This window comes from Schistocerca cancellata, chromosome 12 (assembly GCF_023864275.1).
Source record: "Schistocerca cancellata isolate TAMUIC-IGC-003103 chromosome 12, iqSchCanc2.1, whole genome shotgun sequence".
Taxonomy (NCBI): domain Eukaryota; kingdom Metazoa; phylum Arthropoda; class Insecta; order Orthoptera; family Acrididae; genus Schistocerca; species Schistocerca cancellata.
Window position 1 is genome coordinate 70,013,499 of NC_064637.1, and position 15,827 is coordinate 70,029,325.

At 44.5% G+C, this 15,827-nt stretch overlaps 1 non-coding gene across 1 annotated transcript; it reads left to right on the forward strand.

Moving 5' to 3' along the window:
• The first annotated feature begins 612 nt into the window (after positions 1 to 612).
• Positions 613 to 687, forward strand: Trnat-ugu (transfer RNA threonine (anticodon UGU)). Its single transcript has one exon. It is a non-coding gene; the product is annotated as a tRNA-Thr (tRNA).
• Positions 688 to 15,827: the final 15,140 nt, after the last annotated feature.

The following is a 15,827-nucleotide window of genomic DNA, read 5'->3' on the forward strand; positions in this document are numbered from 1 at the left end:
CCGGGATCTCCTGCTTACATGGCAGACGCTCTATCCATCTTTTTTTTTCATTTTGTTCGTTGTTGATCGATGTGTTTGGTCGTTGCGGACGTCACATGACATCCGGTCAAGTTCGTTTTTCTTGATCCTTCCACTCAGTTGTTTTATTACAGAGGCCAACCAGCTCTCTGACCGAACACGCTGAGCTACCGTGCCGGCATCCATCTGAGCCAGCGAGACCACAGAGGATAGTGCGTCTGCAGGTGCTTATCCATTGCACACTCCCCGTGAGATCCACACTCCCAACATGTCCATACCACTACATTCGTAGTGCGCCTAATAGATGTTTGCCCATCATAATCATTACTCGTGGCAGATTAATCTACCTAGTCCCGTACGAGTTCGGGCAGAAGAAGGTCAATGGCCGGGAAGCCATATTTTAACTATATATGACGGTAGTATCTGTTCCCGAACTCGTACGGGACTTGGTAGATTAATCTGCCACGAGTAATGAGTATGATGGGCAAACATCTATTAGGCGCACTACGAATGTAGTGGTATGGACATGTTGGGAATGTGGGTCTCACGGGGAGCGTGCAATGGATAAGCACCTGCAGACCCACTATCCTCTGTGCCCGCGGTGGCTCAGATGGATAGAGCGTCTGCCATGTAAGCAGGAGATCCAGGGTTCGAGTCCCGGTCGGGGCACACATTTTTAACATGTCCCGAATGAAGTACATCAACGCCTGTTTCCAGCTAGGGTGTCCATTTAATTATCATTTCATTTCTAGCAAAGCTGCATGGTCATCCACGGTAACTGTTCTTTCCGGAACAGATACTACCGTCATATATGGTTTCAAAAACATTCTGTACGGTTCGAGCTAATGATTTGGACACTCAGACCGTCCGATATGAATCCCATCGAACATTTACGGAACATAGGGCAAGATCAGTCCGTGAACAAAATGCTGCACCAGCAACACTTTCGCAGTTACGGACGGCTATAGAGCTAGACCGGTTCAATATTTCTGCCTTGTTGAGTTGGTGCCAAGTGAAATTGCTGCACTACGCCGGGAAAAGGAGGTCCGGCACGATATTAAGGGGTATCCCATGGCTTTTGTCACCTCATTCTATTAATTTATTCGCACCCCCCTCAGATTTAGTTATAAGTTGGCACAGTGGATAGGCCTTGGAAAATTGTGTGGAACTATGAAAAAAAAAGTAAAATATACAAACTGAGTAGTCCATGCGAAGATATGGAACATCAAGGACAATGGGCGTCAAGGAGCGCCGTGATCCCGTGGTTAGCGAGAGCAGCTACGGAACGAGAGGTCCTAGGTTCAAGTCTTCCCTTGAGTCAAAAGTTTAATTTTTTATTTTCAGTTTATGTGACAAACTCTTATGTTTTCATCACTTTTTTGGGAGTGATTATCACATCCACAAGAGAACCTAAATCGGGCAAGGTAGAAGAATATTTTTACCCATTCGCCAAGTGTACAAGTTAGGTGGGTCAACAACATATTCCTGTCATGTGGCGCACATGCCGTCACCAGTGTCGTATAGAATATATCAAATGTGTTTTCCTGTGGAGGAATCGGTTGACCTATGACCTTGCGATCAAATGTTTTCGGTTCCCATTGGAGAGACACGTCCTTTCGTCTACTAATCGCACGGTTTTGCGGTGCGGTCGAAAAACACAGACACTAAACTTATTACAGTGAACAGAGACGCCAATGAACGAAAGGACAGATCGTAACTTTGCGAAAATAAAGAAAGTAAAATTTTCAGTCGAGGGAAAATTTCAACGAAGGACCGCTCGTTCCGCAGCTACTCACGCTAACCACGGGACCACATCGCTCCTGAGCTCCCATGCTCCATAATGTTGCCTATCTTGCGCATGGACTACTCAGCTTGTATATTTTACTAATTTTTTTCATAGTTCCACACAACTACTTCCTGTTTTCTCGATTGATCTGAGTTCAGTTTTTCAAGGCGTATCCACTGTGCCAACTTATAACTAAATCTGAGGGGGGTGCGATGGGGAGCTTCCCTTGTTAGTTCAGAAAGGTATGTTCCCTAGAAGCTTCGATATCAGACTAACAACAACACAAATATGTTCTTTGCGCTAGGACATTGGCGCAGCTGGCGCTGTGAAGTTTGCGAGAGGCGTTGCTAGATGGCAGCGAGAGGCGTTGCTAGATGGCAGTACTAGCACTCTACCGTCGGTAGTGCTGCAGCAACAAAGGTTCTAGAGGAGAGAGAGCTCTGTGTAAATAAGCCTCGTGCTTGAACGTGCCTTGGCGTTTCCGGCCAAGTGGAAGCTATCCTTTAAGCGAATAGAATCTACATCCTGATTTTCGGTTTTAAATTGAATATAGTTGAATTCTAAAATCATTGGTGGAAGTGGCAACAAAACGACTATTCACGTTGGTGTGTAGAATATATGAGTCTGGCGATATACCATCTGACTTTCGGAAAAGCATCATCCACACAATTCCGAAGACGGCAAGGGCTGACAAGTGCGAGAATTATCTCACAATCAGCTTAACAGCTCATGCATCGAAGCTGCTTACAAGAATAATATACAGAAGAATGGAAAAAGGAAATTGAGAATGCGCTAGGTGACGATCAGTTTGGCTTTAGGAAAAGTAAAGGGACGAGAGAGGCAATTCTGACGTTACGGCTAATAATGGAAGCAAGGCTAAAGAAAAATCAAGACACTTTCATAGGATTTGTCGACCTGGAAGAAAGTTCGACAATATAAAATGGTGCAAGCTGTTCGGGATTCTGTAAAAAGTAGGAGTAAGCTATAGGGAGAGACGGGTCATATACAATATGTACAACAACCAAGAGGGAATAATAAGAGTGGACGATCAAGAACAAAGTGCTCGTATTAAGAAGGGTGTAAGACAAGGCTGTAGCCTTTCGCCCCTACTCTTCAATCTGTACATCGAGGAAGCAATGATGGAAATAAAAGAAAGGTTCAGGAGTGGAATTAAAATACAAGGCGAAAGGATATCAATGATACGATTCGCTGATGACATAGCTATCCTGAGTGAAAGTGAAGAAGAATTAAATGATCTGCTGAACGGAATGAACAGTCTAATGAGTACACAGTATGGTTTGAGAGTAAATTCGGAGAAAGACGAAGGTAATGAGAAGTAGTAGAAATGAGAACAGCGAGAAACTTATCAGGATTGATGGTCACGAAGTCAATGACGTTAAGGAATTCTGCTACCTAGGCAGTAAAATAACCAATGACGGACGGAGCAAGGAGGACATCAAAAGCAGACTCACTATGGTAAAAAAGGCATTTCTGGCCAAGAGAAGTCTACTAATATCAAATACCGGCCTTAATTTGAGGAAGAAATTTCTGAGGATGTACGTCTCGAGTACAGCATTGTATGGTAGTGAAACATGGACTGTGGGAAAACCGGAACAGAAGAGAATCGAAGCATTTGAGATGTGGTGCTATAGACGAATGTTGAAAATTAGGTGGACTGATAAGGTAAGGAATGAGGAGGTTCTACGCAGAATCGGAGAGGAAAGGAATATGTGGAAAACACTGATAAGGAGAAGAGACAGGATGATAGGACATCTGCTAAGACATGAGGGGATGACTTCCATGGTACTAGAGGGAGCTGTAGAGGGCAAAAACTGTAGAGGAAGACAGAGATTGGAATACGTCAAGCAAATAATTGAGGACGTAGGTTGCAAGTGCTACTCTGAGATGAAGAGGTTAGCAGAGGAAAGGAATTCGTGGCGGGCCGCATCAAACCAGTCAGTAGACTGATGACAAAAAAAATTGTTGAATTATAGTCTATAGAGACAGTTTGTGCGTATATGATAACCAAGTGCTCGATGTTGCATTGACTACCACTAGCCTGAAGTGACGTAGGCCTACTTCATACAGGTATGACGTTCGGGATTCGTTTCATAATTTCGTCCGAATGGAAGAGGTTATTTTTTCGAAGATGATGATCATAACTGAAAGATATCTGGCCACTAGGTAATCACCGCCGTCATTGATATATGGAACAATAATTGAAGTAAACATGTTATTTGTAATGAATAACATTAACTCTTGTATTGAGCCGTGCGTGGCTCGTGTTCGTGCCATATCTCATTTGATATCCTGTTTTCAGTGTACTACCACCCCGTTGTGTTAATTTCAATCACTGGTGTCACTGAGTTGCCACCTTGCCTGCCCGTGAGTGGCAGCAGTGGCGCTTATCGATATAAGCCCTGGCTTATTATCTTTGCTCACTGCAGTTACTTCCTGGTTGTCGTGTCTTCGGGGTTATTTCGGATCTGCCAGTGAGTTGGGAGGTGCTAGCAGTGCAGTTCGGACCTGGCTGTGTTTGACTTACGACGCGGCAGAAGTTCAGTCGGGGCGTGTCTGCAATGACGTCCGGACAGCCATGACTCGTCCGACGGTTGCCGGTACGTATCACTTGAGTGCAGACCACCTTGGTTCGTCGTCGGACGACGAGTATGTTGGCCGGCGATCGCTTATGGGTTGCCTGCGTGTGCCGACTCGTGATTCGTCCATGTTACTGCACAGTCGCTGCCGTTAGTATTGTCTAGTCCTTCGTGCAAGTGTTCGTGAAACTGTGTGTTGCTTGTGATGTCGACTGCTCAGTTATTTTGGTGCTCTCTCGGTACTAATATGTGGCAGTCGGTTGGCTGGCGTGGAGCAGCGAGGAAATCTCCGCGCCGGCCGCGGTGGTCTAGCGGTTCTGGCGCTGCAGTCCTTAACCGCGGGACTGCTACGGTCGCAGGTTCGAATCCTGCCTCGGGCATGGGTGTGTGTGATGTCCTTAGGTTAGTTAGGTTTAAGTAGTTCTAAGTTCTAGGGGACTTATGACCTAAGATGTTGAGTCCCATAGTGCTCAGAGCCATTTGAACCATTTTTTTTTATTTAAATCTCCGCAGGGTGTTGTTTCGCCGGGCTCGCTGGCAGTCTCTACGCAGTGTCGGAGTGTGTAGGGCTGTTCCCATTGCTACGAGGTCCGCGGCTCACCGACCCTGGACACGAAAGTTGAGTTTGGATTTAATTTACCAGCAAGGCAAGACCGCTCACATTGTACCGTTTGGTTCTCGTTCTTGGCTGTTGGGGCATTCCCGTGAGCAACAACGTGTGTGTTCGAGTTGGCGAAGGTTTAGCCACCGTCCGGTGTTTGCAACTGAAGTGCACCAGCCGAATTTTCTGCCTTGTGGCCGTTAACGTTCCGATTACCTGCCCTGGCCGTTGCCGTAAATTGAGGCAGTGTCCTTTCCTCACTGTGCTGTCGCTGCCCAGCACGGTGTGCAGTCTGACAGCTTAATGTATGCTTCGTTGTGGGCGTCCATGCCTTTTACGTTTGCATTGAACTCCCGCTTGTGTGCTGGTCGAGTGGAGCTCAAGTTACCTTGGCGGTAGGTCCGTTGACTGTCTGTTGTTTGGGTTGTGGTCGGATCGAGAATGGTTGGGCCGACTGCCTGTCTCACCTAAGTTATCGTTAGTATTTCAAGCGCTGGCCAACCCCAGACACTTCTTAGCGCCGTTAGCTGCTCTGCCTTCTCTTATTTTCTGTTGTGTGTTTTTGTATGGCTCATAGCCGATGGTTTCGAATTTAAGCTGAATTGTTTTAAGTGGTGTTTTCAGTCATCGGTCTTCAGCCACATTAAAATTAAAATTCCTTGCTTGTCAAGTGTTAGATTGTTTGAGGCCTTCCGCCTAATTTAAGGCTTTGTTGTTTGAGTTTATTTCACCTTGAGTTTTAAGTCATGGGGCCTTCAGCCGTGTTTAAATTAAGGGTCTTTGTCTTTCGAGCACCAGACTGTTTGGGGCTTTCAGCCTAATTGAAGATAAGGCCTTCTGCCTTGTGTTCTTTTATTTAATTTTACCTTGAGTCTTAAATCATGGGCCTTCAGCCATCTTTAAATTAAGGTTGTTGCTTTTCAAGTGTTAGTTTTGGGCCTTCAGCCAAATTACAGAACTTACTTGACGTGAGGCCTTCTGCCTTATAAATATTCTGTTTGGCGTCTGAATTTTGAGTTAATGGCTTTTCGCCGTTTTTTTTTTAAATTAAAGTGGTTGTGCCCTTAAGCCATAAGGTAGTGTGGTGTATTCAGCCGATAACTAAGTTCAAGGATTTGTACTGTAATGTTTAGTCAAGTAAATAAAGTTACATGTGTTCGACTGTAACTGACAGCCGCTCATTTTGGCCCATTTCCACAATTCCATCTACCTGTCCTGTGCTGCGGGTTTAGCAGGGCGTTTCATGTATCGAATTAATAACAAAGAAGGTTTTAGAAAACATAATGTGAAGAAAAATCTGGTAGTATTTAGACGATACTGGCACAAGTGACTTACGCTACGGCTGCAATACACTGCAGCGCCTCTGTTATATGACGATAGTATCTACAAATGTCATTATTTGATATTTCACTGTGGGAAATTATATGCAAAACGCGCCGCTTTTTATAAATGATCATTGTGCCGTAGCATTTGAACAGTGTACATTCAGAACAGAATGCAAGTTATAGCGCTAAAGCCATCAAATGCAGAAAACTTTTTACTACCGATATGTAGTATCCCGTCACTTAATTATAAGAAATCGCACCCAAAGCGACGGCGTTTTCGAGATATCCTCAAGGTACTGGTATTTTGAAGTGGCTGATACACGTACCATGTACGCTATACTATAAAAACCACCAAATAAAGAGTTTAGGTCCATATGTCTTAATACAACACGGCTTCTCCTAAGTTCTGCTTGTGACGTAGAGCTGAAGTCGCATCTCACTGGCCACTTTTCGTCTCCATGTGGCAAAAATCAGACGTGCCAGATTCTTGACTTAACGTATGGCAAAGTAGTGGAACGTGAAATTCCACGCTGTGACGCCACCAGCTCCTAGTCCACAAATGTTTTCACGTCGTGGTACAGGATGATTTAATCCTGTGAGTGCCCATGGTTTCCTCCTGAAACTACCACTTTGTTTAATTCTAATTGGAAGCACCACTGTCTTTCCCATGAAACTATCAATGCTATTGCGACACAGAGGCATCTGGTGGTTCAATGTAGTACTCCTAAGAATGTAATGCATGTAATGCATTCTAGCAATCACTTAAAATGTTCTAAGCAGCAGCTGGAGTAGAGACTGTGCTACATGACTGATGGGTGTGTGACGTGTGTTCTTTTATACTGATTATATTGGGGAGATCATTGACTGTGAATGTCAGTATATCTAAGGTTACTGTAAATTACTACTAGCGCTGTATATGAGTGGTTTCGAAATGAAATCACTGAGGTATTCTGTTGATACAAATTAATTAAATTCTAGACCCACTTTTGACTGTTACTTAACTCTATGATTTGTTTCGAGCATTATGAGTTCAAAGAAGTGGGACTGTATCTAGGAAAAACTCGAAGTTGTTTTCTACTGTATCTAATGAAATGACAGGTGGTTGAAAACTGTGCATCATACTTATTCCGCAGTGAAAGTACCTCCTTAAAGAAATTGAATATTTGGTTTTTGCCAATTTGATTTTGTATTCGTTGCTTATTGAGATGGTGAGGATCAATTTCGTGAAAAATTTTGAAATTAATTTTTTTAATATACTTTTGGAACTGCAACGGTTAAAGGTAGCATAGCTGCCTGGCAAATTCGTTGTGGCGAGACCAGCACGCCGCTTTGTGCAGAGCTGAGGTTGGAACTGTTGTCTGGGGGACTAAGCACGTCACCGAGCTGCCATCACCCAAATTTGTACTAATATAATTGTTGGCAGAGCTCTCCTCCTTCCGCGCTCGTCGTCGTGCTAGTAGTGTGCGACCGATCACACAGCCCCCTCCATCCTGAGACAAAGACGACCATTGTGGCAGCAGCAGTGGTAGCGGCAGTTAATGGTCTCCCACAGCATTACATATTGCTAGTCGTTCTCGCTGTTGTTCCATCAGCAAATGCAGAGAGGAAGAAAGAGCAGCCTGTATGTCCCTCTGAGTCAGGGCTTCACAACATACATGCTCGCGGAGCAAGCTGTGAGCAGCGAGGCGCGAGCACGGAGCAGCGCGAGCACGCTACCCCCACTACCGGACCAGAGCGGAGAGCGGGGAAAAATCACATGGGGCACACAACAGCTGCCGCCAGTCAATGTAAATCCGCGGCCAACTGCAGGGATATCACTCACGAATTATTACTGCGACAAATGAAACAAATAAAGGAGAATGTACACACGCCACATAATTTTATTAGCTTAGTGTATGCCTCTACATTCGTATTAATTTGTGAACTGTTACACAATAAAAGGTGTCACTGAAGTGGGGGATTCTCGGTTATCTTGTACTTTTTGGCCTTTACAATTGCGTCTATGTTCGGAGTAATTGTTCTTGTGCATTGTAGGCGCAGCGTGCAGTTTAAATTTCGATCAGACAATGCGTTTCTCAGGCGCGTCTTGTTACATTTCATTGCAGAGAACAGATGTTCACAAACATACGTGGAACCGAACATTGATATTATTGTAGCCGCCAGTTTGTGCAAACGAGGAAATCTATCCTGAGGGAAGTGTCTGTAGAATTCCAAAATGTTTTTCTTGTTCTGAAATTTGTCTCTGTATTCTCTGTCACACTGCAGGTCATTAATGCCTAGTTGCAGCTCAGGACGAATCTCTTCGATATTCGCTGAATATGGAGAGAACAGATCAAAATCACTGTCTAGTGCTGTCAGACCTTGAAAGCGTTGATCAAATTCTTCCTTAAGGGCGACTAAACTATGTGAATAACGTTCACAGTCTTTGTGAACATCCTGCATGGACGATAATTTAGGAAAATGAGCTAGATTTTCTGTTTCCAGCTGACTCACCCAGAGTGTCAATTTCATTTTAAAAACTCGTATTCGATCTATGAAATGAGTAATTAGAAGATCTTTACCGTGTAGCGAAATGTTCAAAGTATTCAGATGGCTAGTTAAATCTGCTACGAACGCGAGATCACGTTTCCATGAAGGCTCTTTCAATTCAGGAACACACATGTTATTTATTTCCATGAACATATTTATCTCATCTAATGGGCAAAAAAATCGATTTAATAATATCGACTAAGCCAGCGGACCTCGCTGTAATAAGGCAGGCTACCATACTGGCTTTCTACATCCTCAAGAAAGCTTTAAAATTGTCTGTGTTGTAGCCCATGCTTCCTTATATAATTGGTTGTACGAACAACAACACTCATCACATTTTTTAGAATGATACTCTTTGCACATAAGTTTTCCTGGTGGATCACACAGTGAACGCCCCTTATTTCATTCGGCACGGTCAGTTTTGGCATTTTCTCCTTCAACAGCGCAACGAAACCTGATTTTTTCCCTGTCATCGCTGGTGCACCGTCTGTAGACACGGAAACTAAAGAATTCCACGACAATCCTATATTTTCAACACTTTGTTCAACACTACTTAAAATATCATCTCCGGTTGTAGTGTTCTTCATGGCTACTTCATCGAGGAGCTACTCCCTCACCTGAAGATCTCTATCAGTACCTCTAATAAATACGGCAAGCTGCGCTGTTCCAGTGATATCAACACTTTCGTCCAGAGCTAGAGAATACGCCATAAAATCTTTACAGATATTTGCAAGCTGGCTCTGGACGTCGTCTGCCATGTCCTGTATGCGACGCATAATGGTCATGTCAGATAATGGCACAATTCGAAACTGTTCAACTTGAGATGGACACAAATGTTCCGCTGCAACTACCAAACATTCTTTTATTAAATCGCCATCAGACAAGCGGCGCAGGGATTTTGCTAAAAGCAAAGCAATTTTGTAACTCACTCTGAGAGCTGCCTCAGTTGATTTTTCTTCGTCATCCAGATCTTCTTCGGATAGCTTCCTTTTAAGTTTAATAATTACCTGTGCACGACCTGGTCCATCACATTTTCCACGTCCGTAGTCTTTCGCGTGGTACAACATATAATGTCGCTGCATATTAAATTTGCTAAAAGAATTCAGCGTTTTGTGACATACTAAACATTTTGCAACACCATATTTTTCTGTAAACAGATACAAATCCTCCCAAGGGGGGTTGAACTGCGAAAGCATGGTTGGGGTTACACAACAGCGACTTCACATGATTCTTAACCAGCGAAGTGACTGTTAAGAGCTGATCGTAGTATTTTAAACGTTACACAGTCGGCGCGAATTCAATAGGCACGCTGCGGCCCTATTCAAACGTGCGCGTGCATTTCCCCTCCCTCCCCTCCCTCCCTACTCCACGACCTTGCACCTGCACGCGAGCACGTGCCTGAGCAGACGCGAGTACTCGCGCTCAAAACCGGCCAGTTGTTGAGCCCTGCTCCAAGTGTTCCAATGTACGAGGGCCGTTTGTTTATTATGGTCCGATCGGACGCAAAAGGGAAACCACAGTGACAATCCGCTGGGGCTTTGCACAGATATGTTGGAAAGTGTCTCTAGTATGCCTGTAGATCACGTCACGTTGTTCTTTTCAGTTCTTAGCGCACATTAAGCGCGTAAAGACGCCTAGAACAACAATGTCTACGCCAAGTATTGATGACTGCTGAGAGATTTCGCCTGATTTCATGGAAACCTCATAACATTCCTGTCATGCATTTCCCGATTCATGACAATTCTCGACCGCACACTGCAGGGACAATGAAACTGCTCCTGCAGCGTTTGCGATGGAAAGTGTATGCGCACCCATTCAAGTTCTAAGGCCTCCGATTTTTTTTCTCCGGACTGGAAAGAGATAGAAACATGCGCATTGTTTTAAAATGAGGCCGCGTTCATTGTCAATACGTCCCAGAGATGGCAGCACCGTACGGCAGATGAAATTTTACCGCCAGTGGCGAGAATGAGAACTGTTTTAAATTCTTAAAAAGGCGACGTTTTCCTTACTTGAACAGCTTGCAATCATTCGTTTTCTGAACTTGCGTGGTGTGAAACCAATTGAAATTCATCGACAGTTGAAGGAGACACGTGGTGATGGAGTTACGGATGTGTCGAAAGTGCGTTCACGGGTGCGACAGTTTAATGAAGGCAGAACATCGTGTGACAACAAACCGAAATAACCTCGGGCTCGCACAAGCCGGTCTGACGACATGATCGAGAAAGTGGAGAGAATTGTTTTGGGGATTCGCTGAATGACTTTTCAACAGATCGCCGCCAAGGTGTCCATGTTCTGGGACAGAGAGGGCGTAATCCTTACCCATTGCGTTCCAAAGGGCACTACGGTAACACGTGCATCCTACGAAAATGTTTTGAAGACCAAATTCCTTCCTGCACTGGAACAAAAACGTCCGGGAAGGGCTGCGCGTGTGCTGTTTCACCAAGACTACGCACCCGCACATCGAGCTAACGTTACGCAACAGTTTCTTCGTGATCACAACTTTGAAGTGATTCCTCATGCTCCCTACTCACCTGACCTGGATCCTAGTGACTTTTGGCTTTTTCCAACAATGAAAGACACACTCCGTGGCCGCACATTCACCAGCCGTGCTGCTATTGCCTCAGCGATTTTCCAGTGGTCAAAACAGACTCCTAAAGAAGCCTTCGCTGCTGCCATGGAATCATGGCGTCAGCGTTATGAAAAATGTGTACGTCTGCAGGGCGATTACGTCGAGAAGTAACGCCAGTTTCATCGATTTTGGGTGAGTAGTTAATTAGAAAAAAAATCGGAAGCCTTAGAACTTGAATGCACCTCATACAGCCGGTACTTGCCTCCGTCTGATGTTGATCTCCACTCACATGAACTGCCGGTTATGAAGACAACATTTTGGCACAGGCAACGAGCTCCAGTCCACCGCAGACGATTGGCGGAAAGTATTAGCGGGTTCCTTCTATGACAGGGGATAAGATAGCTGGTAGCACGCTACCTCGTATGTCTTGCGTGAACACCATGAGTGTCAGGCAGCAAAACGCCACTGATGTTTACGGCATTCGACGCCCCACATATTGTCTACCACGAAACTACAATACTGGCTGCTATGGCAGCAGAGGGCGCCAGTGGAGGTATCCAGGGGTGGGCACAGCATGAGGCTACGGAGCGTAGTTCAACTGCTTAGTCGACGAGTAACTCACAACGGTGCTGCAGTGCTAGCGGTGTTGATACACAGCAGAGCAATGGCAACGATAAACAAAGTAGACAGAGCATTACATCTACAACAGTTGCCGAAGTTGAAATTTGGTCAGAAGGGAACCTATGGAATTCTGCAGCGAAAAGGAAGTGGCAGATAAAACATTAGGGTTTGTGCAGTACGAGTCAGTGGAATGTGTGGTGTGGTATACGCTCGACTGTGCGGATAATGTACATGAAGACTACAATGATGACGCTACGTGCCTAAAAAGTTAGAATGATACTGAAATAGGTGTCGACCCATGTGGTTCATCATCATTGTTGGACAGGGAGCCACAGATCCCGTCTCCAGTGAAACGTAGTAAATGACAGTCATTCTGAAAGCTGCGGGTACTACAAATAATTACGTACATGGAAGATCATTCGCGGCATAGTAAAAAAGTTATTAAGCGATTTTCCACGGCAATATGGCCGTGTAGAGCATAAGAAAAACAATGATATTCAAGGGAGATCAAGGCGCATTTGTTACAAAAACTGCTGTTTGAGCGTTTCAAGGATGCTCGATACAATTTACAGAATGTGCTATTAGTGACCTACTGCGTTATGCACATCAAAGTGCGCGCGACATGCGTTGCAGTGATTTCAAGGGAAGCAGTGGATGGTTGTGTAACTTCAAACAGTGCTACAGAATTAGGAGACTTAAGACACAGAAATTAAAAAAAAATGTTTTAAGTTAACAACGCACAACGAACTGCGGGATCGACCACAAAATTTGTAGACAAACGTATCACAGAGTTCAGTAAGTAATCAGTTTTCAATTCCGACGAAACGGGTTTGAAGAGGAAACGTATATGAAAGGAAAACTGGAAATTAGAGGTAGAAAGAGAGTTGTATGAAGATCAACGAACATAAAGGCCTTAACGCATTCGTATACAATTATGCCGACTGTTTATCTGGGTAGTAAATTGGCTGGGAAGTTATTTATGGTGCTGCGAGAAGTCGGAGGTGCTCTGCCCCTACGATTATTTGGCGTGCACGTATCTTGTAAGGGTAGTACGGAGTATTTACGTCGTAGGAGCAAGTGTGGGAAAACGGGAGCAGGAGAACTATAACTAGGGTATGAGCATTGCTTTTGTGCAATAGCTGGACAAAATAAGTGGGTTTTGCTTGATTCCCGTTCTGCGTATGAAAATCATACTCCTTGAGAGTAAACTGTTCCTCCTGCAAGGTGTGTTACATCGCAAATCATACCACCTACAACCACTGGACACATTCAGCCTCTGGACGGGTGTTTCCCGTGCCTATAAAATATTTTATCTCACTATCTGCAGCTATCCCTTAAAGCAGGGCTTAAAACTGGCCGGTTTAGAGCGCGAGTACCCGCATCTGCTCGGGCACGTGCTCGCAAGCAGGTGCAAGGTCGTGGAGTAGGGATGGCGGGGAGGGAGGGGAAATGCGCGCGCACGTTTGAATAGGGCCGCAGCCTACTTATTTAATTCGCGCCGACTGTGTAACGTTTAAAGTACTTCGATCAGCTCTAACAGTCACTTCGCTGGTTAAGAATCATGTCAAGTCGCCGTTGTGTAACCCCAACCATGCTTTCGCAGTTCAAATCCCATTGGGAGGAATTGTATCTGTTTACAGAAAAATATGGTGTTGCAAAATGTTGAGTATGTCACAAAACGCTGAATTCTTTAACGAAATTTAATTTGCAGCCACATTATATGTCGTACCACGCGAAAGAATACGGACGTGGAAAATGTGATGGACCAGATGGTGCACAGGAAGTTATTAAACTTAAAAGGAAGGTATCCGAAGAAAATCTGGACGACGAAGAAAAATCAACTGAGGCAGCTCTCAGAGTGGGTTACAAAACTGCTTTGCTTTTTGCAAAATTCCTGCGCCCCTTAACTGATGGCGATTTAATAAAAGAATGTTTGGTAGTTGCAGCGGAACATTTGTGTCCATCTCAAGTTGAACAGTTTCAGATTGTGCCATTATCTAACATGATCATTATGCGTCACATACAGGACATGGCAGACGACGTCCAGAGCCAGCTTGCAAATATCTGTAAAGATTTTATGGCGTATTCTCTGGCTCTGGACGAAAGTGTTGATATCACTGGAACAGCGCAGCTTGCCATATTTATTAGAGGTGTTAATAGAGATCTTCAGGTGAGGGAGGAGCTCCTTGATGTAGTAGCTATGAAGAACACTGCAACTGACAACCGGAGGTGATATTTTAAGTAGTGTTGAAGAAAGTGTTGAAAATATAGGATTGTCGTGGAATTCTTTAGTTTCAGTGGAATTCTTTAGTTTCAGATGGTAGAGGCATACACTAAGCTAATAAAACTATGTGGCACGTGTACATTCTCCTTTATTTGTTTATTTGTCGCAGTAATAATTCGTGAGTGATATCCCTGCAGGTGGCCGCGGATTAACATTGACTGGCGGCAGCTGTTGTGTGCCCCATGTGACTCTCCCCACTCTCCGCTCTGGTCCGGTAGTGGGGGTAGCGTGCTCGCGCTGCTCCGTGCTCGCGCCTTGCTGCTCACAGCTTGCTCCGTGAGCACGTATGTTGTGAAGCCCTGCCTTAAAGGATTGCCAGTTGCACGATGAGCTCCGCGACAGACGTTTTCGTATTCGGTTGCATGCCATCATATTCCATCAGTTCTCATCACCTCTTTATGTCAATGTGATTCCATTCGCATTCTGTATGAGTTGATTCTAGCTGAACGTCCTGCACGGTTAGTAACTCCCAAGGAGTTCGCCTTCGATCTTGATGGTGCGAAGCTTTGTGATCATTTTGGTGTGCCATTTCTCATTCGTTATTCATGGTGTAAGTTAATGGCTTGTTTCTAACGTTTCTTGAATGTTGACGATGTCCATTTTGTGAAGTGTAATACATACATCTCATAGAAGATTCATGTTGCACCTCAGTGATGCACATGGTAAATCATTAGCACCTAATATTTTTCCTTTTGTACTTGTTAACACAACACTGACAGATGAGTCGCACTTAAGACTAAACTTGCAACCTCACATTCAACCGGCTCCTTGTATGGCGACTGGGTGGAGAAGTAGGTAGAAGGTGTAGCTAATCGCTGGAAATAAACATTTTTGGATTTTCTCTGTGGTTTCCATTTCGCGATCAATTACATCTTAGTCAGCGAATAGCGCTCGTATTTTGTTTTGCTCTTACGCACCTTACACAAGGTGAAGGTTTGAGGCGCCATTTAACTTTCTGCAGACTGTTACAAACGCTGTTGCTCTGAACTCGGTCAACAGCGACTAGCGAAAGATCGTCTGCTTCCCTTTCTCGACTGACATTTAAGCTGACAGGAAGTTTCCATAATATACCAGTGCAAGTCGAACATACTGCTAGAAAATCTAGCAGCACTCCTCAGATTTCGTTGCAGTTCGTCCTTTAATTCGACTTGTTGGCGATTTGAAACACTCCACCAGTACTCGAGAATGGGTCGGAGAAGTATTCTGGACACGGCCTCCTTCGTAGATCAGCTACACTTTTCGCTAACTTTCACGCTAAAACGAAGTCTGCTGTTCGCTTTTCCCACAGCTCATTCACGTCGTTTCGCAGTGTTATTGCTAGGTACTTCATCAACGTGACTGTGCCAACCACCTTGTAATTAAAACTGTATTGAAATACATTTGTCCGCATTTAATGCAGTCGGCCACCATCTCAAAAAACAGAATTTCCATGCAACTCCTCCTGAATCCTCCTACAATCAATATCACTGCGCTGTTCTTTGACTTCTTGAAGGCTTT